Source organism: Lactuca saligna, chromosome 1 (assembly GCF_052625555.1).
Source record: "Lactuca saligna cultivar CGN05327 chromosome 1, ASM5262555v1, whole genome shotgun sequence".
Lineage (NCBI taxonomy): Eukaryota > Viridiplantae > Streptophyta > Magnoliopsida > Asterales > Asteraceae > Lactuca > Lactuca saligna.
In genome coordinates, this window is record NC_136417.1 from 69,843,466 (window position 1) to 69,855,327 (window position 11,862).

General features: G+C 26.8%; 1 protein-coding gene across 7 annotated transcripts in view; it reads right to left on the bottom strand.

Annotated features, from left to right (window-relative positions):
- The window catches only part of LOC145039423 (dammarenediol II synthase-like), a 62,021-nt gene extending 51,946 nt beyond the window's left edge, over positions 1-10,075 (bottom strand). For 4 of the 7 annotated variants that reach the window (XM_078987511.1, XM_078987499.1, XM_078987506.1 and 1 more), the window contains exon 1: positions 9,970-10,075. The gene's annotated coding sequence lies outside the window, so the exon portion shown is untranslated. Of the gene's footprint in view, positions 1-1,547; positions 1,596-9,969 lie in introns of all 7 variants that reach the window. The other 3 variants (XM_078987493.1, XM_078987489.1, XM_078987513.1) reach the window with 3 other exon arrangements.
- Positions 10,076-11,862: the final 1,787 nt, after the last annotated feature.

Genomic DNA, 11,862 nt, shown 5'->3' on the forward strand with positions numbered 1-11,862 from the left:
TACTTTTTAGGCATTGAGGCAACTCGTAGTTCTCATACTTTGCAGCTAAAACAGACTAGATACGCTCTAGATCTTTTGGAGAGGTTTAACATGACTAGCTGCAAGCCAGCAACTACCCCTACTGCTCCTAATTCCCGGTTGTCATTATATGAGGGTGATCTTCTTTCTGATGCTACAGAGTATCGTAGTATGGTTGGTGGCCTACAATACCTTACACTTACTAGGCCAGACATTACTTTTTCAGTTAATCAAGTATGTCAATTCATGCACCAACCTCGCACCTCTCATCTTCAGGCTGCTAAACGCATCCTAAGGTTCATTAAAGGCACACTACAAGAGGGTTTGACCTTTTACCTGTCATCTACATTCCACATCCGAGCTTACTCTGATTCTGATTGGGCAGGAGACTCAAATGATCGTCGGTCTACCACAGGTATTTGTATCTATATTGGTCCAAATCTTGTATCTTGGACTGCAAAGAAACAATCTACAGTTTCAAGATCAAGCAGCGAAGCTGAATACCATGCTCTTGCAACTAGTACAGCAGAGCTTAGATGGTTTTCATACCTCTTTCGTGAACTAAATATTTTTCTTCATCCTCCCTCTCTCTTTTGTGATAATTTATCGGCCTTACATATGGCACACAATTCTGTTTTTCATGCCCGTACCCGTCACATTGAGATCGACTACCATTTCATAAGAGAGCTGGTCACTCGTGGATTTTTAAAGTTACATTATATTTCAACAGAGGACCAGTTAGCCGACCTGTTCACAAAAGGACTCTCTAAAGTCAGGTTTAATGCCTTATCTGTCAAGTTGCCCCTTCCTTACGGACGTCTTACTTGAGGGGGGGTGTAAGCGTAACTATAGTAACCAAATATCTTGGTGTATATAGTTTTTAGGATTTTTGACAGGCTTGCAAATCAAGCTTTTATGTCCTGTAATTAAGGGTGTATTTTTGCCTTTTTTTTGTGTGTTTTTCCTTTTTTACCTTTGTAGAACTTCTGTATATAAAGTGGTCTGTATAATCCAAAGCAGACAGAGTTGGGGTTTTCTTCACTTTGCCTTTCATCTCTTTCACATGCATTCATGTTCATTTTCTTTCATTCTGTGTAAAGTCTTTGAGATGCAAGTGATATTGGAAGTAGATGTGCTTACCTTGTTTCTTGATGATATTTGTTTCTTTATTACCAATCTTGGTTTTACTACGGACAATACCACTAGACCTTGGATATTTAGTCAGCAGCACCCAACAGTATTACTATAAACTTTGGAACCAAAGTCAGAAATTTCAATGCACTTTGAACTATCACCTTGTGGATTTGTGATAGTAGGAAGAAGTATATGAAGTTAAGCATGAGCCTCAGTCACCCAACTCTCAGGTATCTACTTGCCCTTTATTAATTTTTATAAAAAAAATTATGTTAAAAAAAAAAGTTAAAAGGAAAGATTGTTTGAAATTGTGATGTGCAGTACAATCTTATGGATACAAAATAGATCGGTGTTGCATTGGGATCTTGCTTTGGCATGTGCACTCTTGTCTTTACCTTTTTTTAGTTTTGATTGTAGAAATCAAAAGCTCCTTACTGACTTACCTAAAGAAAATGCAGGTTGTTATTTTAACATTAGCTATACAAAGTCACTATTTCATATTTGATTTTCATTCTCAATTTTGGTATGCCACTTGTAGATATTGAAAATGCATAGTACATTTCCTACCTTCTAATGTTGATGGCTCATATGTTCTGTGATTTTGTGTCATAACTGGCTTGGATACATATTCTAATTTTTCCATCAACACAATTAAACTACTTATATATATCGTGATGTTATAATACATTATTCATTTAATTGGATTATTTATTTATCCATTTAGATGATTACTTAAATATTTAGAAGTCCAGATTCATCAAACAAATTGTTGTAATCAATTTGACTTTTAGGTTAAACTAATTAAATTTAATCTTCAATAAAAATGATATGGATTCACTGAATTTTCTTATTCGTTTGTTATATAACGTTGAATATATATGTAACACCTAGAAGTTAATTATAGTAGGAATATACGTAAATTTTGTGTTTTTAGATTGGAAGTTATCTCTGAAAATGAATACGTACATACTGTATACTTATATCCGCCATTGTATACTTAAATTTGTTGTTACTTGCCTGTTTAGTTTAGCTTTAATTGATTTGTACGGTGGTGGTTTTGAAATAATAGCCAATTGATGGAATGATTAATATATTAAAACAATTAAAATTATAAATGAAAAATACCATTAAAACACAATAGTTCAAATTTTTTTCAAAGAAACAAGAATTATGAGTTAATACGTGACACTTTAATGTTACATTTTAAATGGGCATACAAGGTTTATAAGTTTTAGTAACATGATGCAAATGTAATTTCACTACTATTACATTTTTTGTGGTTGAATGAACAATCACTTCCTAAGGGCCCATCCCTCTTATCACAAGATGTCTTTTATATTATCCTTCCAAGTTTTATTTTTTATGAATTAATAACTAAAATATATACAATATCTTTCTCGATATTATTAGATCTTCTTACAAATAAGAAATTTTAATTTACTTTAGTTTCATAAAAATGTTTTAAGACATATCATGCATTGAGATTAATGATTTTTTTTAATATAAAAAAAGAGATAAATTTCTATGAAGTTTTGAAAAATCAATTTCCATTAACTTGACCATTTTTAGAAAAATAATGTATTTAACTGATATAAATGTAATTTGTTTTTAATTATCCATCAACTTGAGTATAGTGTTCATACAAACCTATGTCTAATATATTGGTTATATAGTTTACTCTTAATTAGAACTTTTCTACTAACTTTAATGGTGCATCATTTGTCATTTTTTTTAATGTTAATACGTACCAAAAAAATCACCTACAATTTTTAACTCAAAATAGGCCGGCAATAATTGTTGTTCGAAACTAACTATGCATTATTGCCGCATCATATGGATACCTTGAAGATTATATTGACTTGGTTTGGATGAAGGTGTAAAATCAATAATAAGCAATCACAAAAGGCTTTTTGTTATGAAGTGATAAATTTCGTAAGTTTAAAAACAATATTGCAAAAGGTAACAAAAAAATACAGCAATAAAAGAATGAAGAAAGACTTGGTTATACTCGTGAGACGTTATTTTTTAGTAAATTATTTATTGTAGGGTTGTTATTTGACATAAATAATTGTAGTGGAGTTAGTTAATTGAAAATTTTAAAATCAAAAGTCGTTTGTTTATAAGGTCATGTTTCGACCGGTGTATATTTAACACTAGTTTATAACCCGTGAGAACCACGATTATAAAATTAATTAAACTTTCATATCAAAAAATCAAAATTATTAATTAATTATTTTAAATAAATTATTACTTAAAAGATATTTTTTAGTTATATAAAATTATAATCGTTGATTTAAATAAATACGTGAAGCTATATCATCTTATAATATGTATTAATTTTATTTTATTTTTCAATCTAATTTTATTAATTTAATCTAAGTATAGTGAAAAAAATTTAAAATTTGAAATTTAAAATTAAGAATCAAGTATTAATTTAATGTAATTAGAGTGAAAAATTTTAAAATTTGAAATGGATAATCAATTATTAATTTAAAGTAATTAGATTTAAAATTTAAAATTTAAAATTTAAAATTAATAGGTTGACAAGTGGCATGATAATTGATATATAACATTAATGAGAAATTCTAATTGTATGACACTTGTCAACATGTGATTAAACCTATTCTTTTATTAGAATATGGATTAGTAATTTTAGTTATATGTTTATTGAATAGAAACTAATCGCCGAAAAGAAAACTCTATGAAACTATTAATTTCCCATATATTATCGTCCGCTGCGTCGTGTGGGTACCTTACTAGTATATATATATATATATATCGCTATTCTAATAAAAGAATAGTTTTAACCTCCATTTGTCAAGTGTCATTCTCATACAACACCCTCATTAATATTATTTCATTTGTTATGTACATATATTAGATAACTCACTTCAAAATTCAAATTTATATTTTCATCAAAAGGTAGTCATCATGTTTCCTTCAACGATTTTATGTAAGTTTTCTTATGTTGATTCTACCTGGTTACAAACTCCAATTTTCTTGGTCTCTAATTAGACAAGATGTTTAGAAATACATACTGATTAGGTCAACTTGTCAGATCTCCTTTGGATTTAGGTATCACATGATTAGAGTGCTTTTGATCAACAACCCTTTAAAAGTATATCTCAAATTTCAAAATCCTCAATTTTATTGGAAAGCTACTGCATCTTATCACTTTTAGATATTGTACTTTTTCTTAGATGATTCAAACCGAAATGATTTATTATGAAGAAATCTTAATGTTGATTGTTGCTAAATCTAATATAGGTCTTGATGATGTTTATTCATTTGTCGATATCTCAACAAATAAATATTACATTTATGGTTATCATATATTATGCAGTCTTCTTTCTTGATGCTAGGGGTATTCTCTTTCATCCCATCACTGATTTGTGGTGGAGTATAGATTATTCCCAAAAATTCTAAAATCAAAGCGTTTTATAGTATAGGATATTCTTTGTTTGTAGAATAACTCAAATATTTTGATAAATATATATTGTTTAAGAGTATTCTATCATTAAGATATCCTTGAAAAACTTATTATAGAAGGCTCGTATTCTGAAAGAAATTAAGTCTAACCATCTTTGAATATTAGAATCTACAACAAGAGTATTTTTATCACAAAGGATATAACTGTCATTTTGACTTTTTAATATTTAAGTTGACTTCGATATCTAACTTCATTGTTGATTGGACTTTGAAGTTTGCTTAAAATCATTCAAGTATTGTTGTTTATTTCAAATTTAATTTGATGGGCATTTAGTTTTTTTTCATTATGTGATAAAAAAATGAGATATTATAAATGTATCATCTGCTTTGAATTGCTATGCTTTAGTATAGATCTTTTACCATTAACCATGTTTATATGTTTTGTTTGTGAAATTAATTAGTGATGGCATGTACAAAAGCTTTTTATCACATTGATAGAGCAGTTACACCAAAAAACGAGACCTAATTACCTCATTTATGTTTTAATTGAAAAATAATATTATTGTTAATTTTTTTTCTTATAAATAAATCTTTATACTTCATGACATATGTTCATTTTAAAAATACAAAGGGATAATATTAACATTTAAATCAATTATATACAATACAATAATATGTTGTTATTTCCTTCAATTTAGTGTTTGTGGTTTATGTTTGTTTTCTGTGTTCGTATCTGTTATATGTATGTACCATTTATATGATGTTTAGTTTATTTGCAATATGCACATAATTTGTTTGTATAAATTCCTTAGCACAAGGGATTTTTTGTAACACTTAAAAGAAGCAAAGAACTTTTTCTTTAGGCGTAATTGTTTGAGGTTTTGTTTGACGGTATCTTTAGAATTTCCTTCATTTTTGTGGAATGATTAGAACTCAATAACTTGAATTTAGTTTTTATTATTCTGTTATATTACTTGATAAACATGAATTTTGTTGTAGATCCTGTTGTGGGACTACAAAGCATTGTCAAGCATGGATGATAAACACGGTACGATATATAATTTAGCTACCCTCATTATATTATAACATAGACCATATAAAACAAGTATGATGATGCACCAGATGTAATAAAAAAAATATGTCAGGTGTAATAAAAATATACTGAAAATGATGAATGATAGGTATTATGTACATCCATTCTTTAATATTAGTTCTAATATTAAAGTTCACTCGTTTAACAAAGAATCATAAAACCGAATAAACGAAAGTATATGAACAATATAAATGAAAAAAATGTAAAAAAATAACATTAAATAATTATGTTAGATGATTGATAGTTATGTTTCTTTTTAAAAACAAATATCAAAATAACAAACAAACAAAGTTATATAAAGATGACGTAAACACATTAAACTTCAACAATATATATATATATATATATATATATATATATATATATATATATATATATTCAATGCCAAAATAATAAAAATAAATAAATAACAAATATAAAAAAATAATAATATTTTATTTAATATATATAAATGATTATAGAAAATTACAATAGTTTTATAAATAGGTTATATCAATTTTTATTAAAAATAAAGAAAAAGAAAAAAATTTAATGTGGACTAAGAATGATGAGTTGGGTCTATATAAGGGTTGTGCTATAAGTAACCTATTAACCACATTTACCCTCCTCCTCCTCCTCAAATCAATCAAATCAAAATTTTCACATTTGATTTGATATCATTTTTTTTTGTCTTTTATTATTATTATTATTATTATTATATTATTATTATTATTATTATTATTATTATTATTATTATTATTGTTATAAATTTTGCATAAAATTTTAACATTCGAATGACATTATAAATTCGAACGATTATATAAAATCAGGTTTTAAATATTTTTTTATATATTAACATTAATATTATTATTGTTATTATTATTATAAATTTCGAATAACATTTTATAAATCAGACATTATAAATTCGAACGATTATATAAAATCGGAAGCATTGTATAGTGTTTGACTAAATGTTTTCAATTAGCATAACGCGCCATACAATTGTAATATCGTACCAATTATATCAATAATTAATAGGGACAAACTTTGCTTTTGTTCTGATTTTATATAGTCGTTCGAATTTATAATATCCAATTTATAAAATGTTGTTCGAAATTTATAATAATAATAACAATATTAATATTAATATTAAAATATAAAAAAAAATTTTAAAAACCGATTTTATATAACCGTTCAAAATTTTAACGTCTTCCGAATGTTAAAATTTTGTGCAAAATTTATAACAATAATAATAATAATATTAAAATATAATAATAATAATAATAATAATAATAATAATAATAATAAATTAAAAAATAATTAAAAACAACAAAAAAAAAATAGAAAAAAAAAACAAAAAATCAGATGGGTGGAATTGGAAAATGAATGGGAATACTTACAGAAAACCCTAAAAAAAATTAAAAAATGATTAAAAAAAAAAAACAACAAACAAAAAATCAAATCAGAATTAAAAAATAAACAGAGTACTTATACAAAACCCCTTATATAATTTTGTGGGGTTTTTTTTAAGATGGCCCAATTAAAGTTGCCATAGTTTTTAATGTACTATAGAATTTATTTGGGTACCGATGTGATGGGAATGAATGGAATTTAATTTTAGACTAGTGTCGGTAATTGGAATTGTTTTAGGATTTTTTTTTTTTTTTTTCAACGTACCATTCTATTAAACACCAACGTATTATACCTAATTTAATTATTCTTATTAATAAATTGTTAGTTCTATATAACACAGATTACTAGAATAATTACTTATTTCAATAATATAATTACCCATATAATTGAATAGATTATCATGAAGTAATAAAATATGTTTTTTTATTATTTTTATTTTACCGTGTAAGATTTTTTTTTTCTTATTCTAATATATTTTTATTTAAAAAATAAATAAATAAGCACATATATGAGACAATTGCGACACATATTTTTGTTATTATGTAATTATTAGCTTTTATTTAAATATTTAATATCCTTTATTTTTATATACTAATTTATATTTTTTTATTAAAACATTAAAAGAAACATTGATTATAATAAGAAAAGACATTGGATGTTCCGGCAAAATCTCCATATTATTATTTGAATTATTATATTATATATTAAAATATATTAAGTTTGTGTGTTTACGGCTAAAAACTAAGTTATAAAAACTGATGAAAACAAGATTAAAAATTTTGGAGAAATAAAACAAAATATATTATCATTATCTTTTTTATTTTATTAAAAGATAAGTTTAAAATTAATAAAATTAATAAAGTTGGTAATAAGAGTGTTATTATTAAATAATAAAGTTAAAAATGCTTATGTTATTATGAAATATAATGCTTATGTTAATAATGTTTATGTTATTATGTAGTAAACGTATAAAATGTTAATAATGTTTATGTTATTAGGAAGGGGTTGGCTAATAAAACATCCCATTTTACCATTTAGACAATTCTAATTAATGTTTGAAATATTTTTATTGGTTGAAATTGCATTGTTTTCCGAAAAAGATGATTATAAGAAGTTGATTATAGGTTAACTTTTTATAAAAATGATTATAGGGTGTCTAAGGGGTGTCTTATTAGCATCATCCTATTATGAAGTATACGTATAAAAGTTAGTCTAATGATTATTATATGATAATAATTAAAAAATAGGTATCTAAAACGGTGTATGATAATAGAGTAGTGTGTATGTAATAGGGCCTATTGTATTGTTGTACCATAAATTTTGGTAGGAAATTTAATTGGTATCGTCGTTAAGTTTTTATTTGCTTTATTGTTTTGCATTTTTTTGGACGTTGTATTATGTCAAATCCATCCAGGCTCATTACATAATTTAAGGTTATACGTATCCTCCTAATTTTGTGTACCCCACACATATGAATATAATAGTGATTGTGCATCCCCCAATGTTACATTGTATGTGAGTAAATGGGATATTTATAATATAATCTTAATTTAATTAACAATGAATAATACGTTAGTTAATTTAACTCGATCTAAACACCAAACTCCCACTAGGTCAGGTGGAAGGTGAGCTCTCCTGTCACTTAGAGATTATAGTTATGAATATTAAAAGTAATCGTATATAATAATATTTTTACGTAAATAATAATTTATATTTTATAGAGTTATATAATACAACATTTTAAAACACGAATCATTGTGTATAAATTTTTTTTACGTATATATTATCTATCATAATCATAAAAATAATAATTATGGTATACATCATAGCAAGTAACACGTTAATAGATTAGGTTTTTATTTATACAATCTATACTATTTATTAATTACACACACATTATCCTGTTTTGACATATTTTTGACTAATTTTTATTGGCTCCTAACTATTTTTCATATTTTAACATACTTTTGACTAATTTTTATTGGTTCGTAACTATCTTTCATACACTGTCAATTTATTTATTTTTTCTTAAAATGAATTCATAATTATGTTGACATTAATTACATTATTTTGTATTTTACCTTTCCACACACACACACACACACATATATATATATATATATATATATATATATATATATATATATATATATATATATATATATATATATTATCATCTATTTAAAAAAAAAGGAAAAAACAACTATACCTTTAACTTTTTGAAGAAACAAAGCAATAAGGCTTTTTTGGCTACTGATCTACACATCTTTAAACCCAATTTGCTCTACTTTTTTTTTTAATATAACAACCTACATGTTTATATATATATATATATATATTCTTCCTTGTTTAAAAATATGGTAAAATGTAGTAATTTTTTCTAAAAACATTCTCTATCAAAACCATGTAACATGTCCCATGAAGGGAAATTCTATCATGTTCTTGATATTTATTACCTTTTAAAGGGTAAAAAATAATCATATTTCTGCACCATTTCCCTCATCTAGTCCCTTGCTAGGTGTGGGTGCTTTTTATTTTTAATATATCTTCCCGGTTCGAAAAAAATTAAGTAGATCCACATGATACATGACTAATTAAAACAATAAATATTACAAGTGTTAGCATGAAGATGGTTGGTTATAACATCACCTTAAGGCATTTTAGGTATAAAGTCTATTAGTACTTTAGTAACTGTTCAGGACCGTGACGACTTAATAAATCAAGACATTTTAAGGCATACTAATGTATTATTATTATTCATTCTATGGAATTATTATAGGTTATAACATCATCTTATATAAATCAATAGCATCATACTTGTTATATTTAATCAATGTGCATGTAAAAATCGAACACAAAAATATCAAAATATATATTGTGGAACGATGAGTAATTGAGTATACCTCTTGTGATATTTTCTTGGCGATCGAGGATAGCTTTAAGACTACTCTCGCTAACTAGCTTCTGGTCTTCATTATTACTTTTGTTGTGAGTAGTTTATAGGAGAAAGTTATATTTATAGGCACATGTTTCGAAGTTCCTCATAGTATTCAATATGGTGGTGTTAAATGTGGGGTACACATACGATGGTGAAACTCAACTAGAAACCACGCATGTATTAATTATCCTTTCATTTTGACACCTTCTATTTACTTATAGTTAATTTGTAAGCATGCATTCGGTTTTCTGGCATGTTCAAGATAAAATAAAATAAAAGTTAGCTCTATCCATAGGCACACGTGAAGTTTCACACAATGTTCAATGTGGTCTTCTTAAAACTTATAAGTGGACAAGTGGCTAAGCGTTGTGTCACGAGATCATGATTCTAGAATTTTATAGACCGATCAAGAAGACGCCATACATGCAAGAACAATTCGGAAGACGCTGAAACATCCTTGAATGTTTGAATTTAATAATAGATTTTATATAATTGAATATGTGAGCTAAGGGTTTATTATTTGTAATCTATATTATATATTTGATGAATGTGGAATGGGGGTGTCAAGGAGGGCGCACGCCCCTTGCAGGTCCTAGGAGCAGTGGGCAGTGCCCCAAAAGGTATTTGAAAATTTAAATTAGTTTTTTTATGGAAAATCTGAAGTTCTAATAGATGATTATGATAAATTTGATAAATTTTATCATTTTTGGAAACCATTAATTAATCTATTAAATCCATGATTCTCTTAACTAACGTAGAAGATGGAAACTTTAATCTGTCAAATATAAATACAGCTCCTCTATTTAGGGTCGGGCCAGATAATAGGCAACTCGACCGACCGCTCATGACCCACAACTCCAGATGACCTAAAATTGATGGGCTATGTAGTTTATATATATAAAAAAAATTATTACCTAAATGATTTTTAAGAGCTAAAGTTGGGTGAAACTCAAATTAGCTCAAAGATAACCAATTTAGTTTGCTTGTTAGTGCTAATTGAACACATCTATATCGAAGAGTAAATGCTATTTTTTTTAATCTTTATTATATTTGTCTTTGAGGGGTCATTTTTTTCTTTTTGCCCCAGGTCCCATATATGTTTGGATCAACCCTGCCTCTATTGAGTCGTCACTAAACTTTTCTCAGATCTCTCTTTCTCTCTTCAAAACAATCTCAGAATTCACTAGCAATTCCGCTCACGTTTATGTGTCTAGATTCGTGAGTGTCATTTTGGAGTATCCTAAACTAAATTTATTATAATCGAGTCATAGGGTGAGAATATCAGTTCAGAAAGCGACATTACATGATCCATTGGGAATCCGGTTCTCCACCACCACCCTACTATACTCCCAACAATCGAATTGATACTTCTCATCTAGTGGAGATGGCTGAATTAATCCGCGAGTTGACCATAAATTTCACAAACTAGACAAGTTTGAAGACAATGATTTTAGACGCTGCTAAAAGAATATGTTTTTCATGTTGACCATGTTGAAGACTGCATATGTGTTGCGTACTTTGAGGTCGCATTTTGAATAGTATGGTTGAATCTTTATTCGATACCCAAAATGATCATTAGTACAAAAACGGGCTTCCGTTACACGACAAATGAGTGACTGTATGCATACAACCACACATCCGTGTTTACTACATGTGTAACCAAATGTCGACTGATATAAAGTACATACAGTCACATTTCCTTTTTGGTCCCTTAAAACCGTGAGTCACATATAATAACCTCATTTTTTTTTTTTTTATTATTTTATCATTTTTGGTCCTCTTATGTAATTTTCTTAGTTTTAAACAACTTTGAACTGTTTTAAACCTTTTCTTTGCATAATAAGAGTCAATAAGTGTT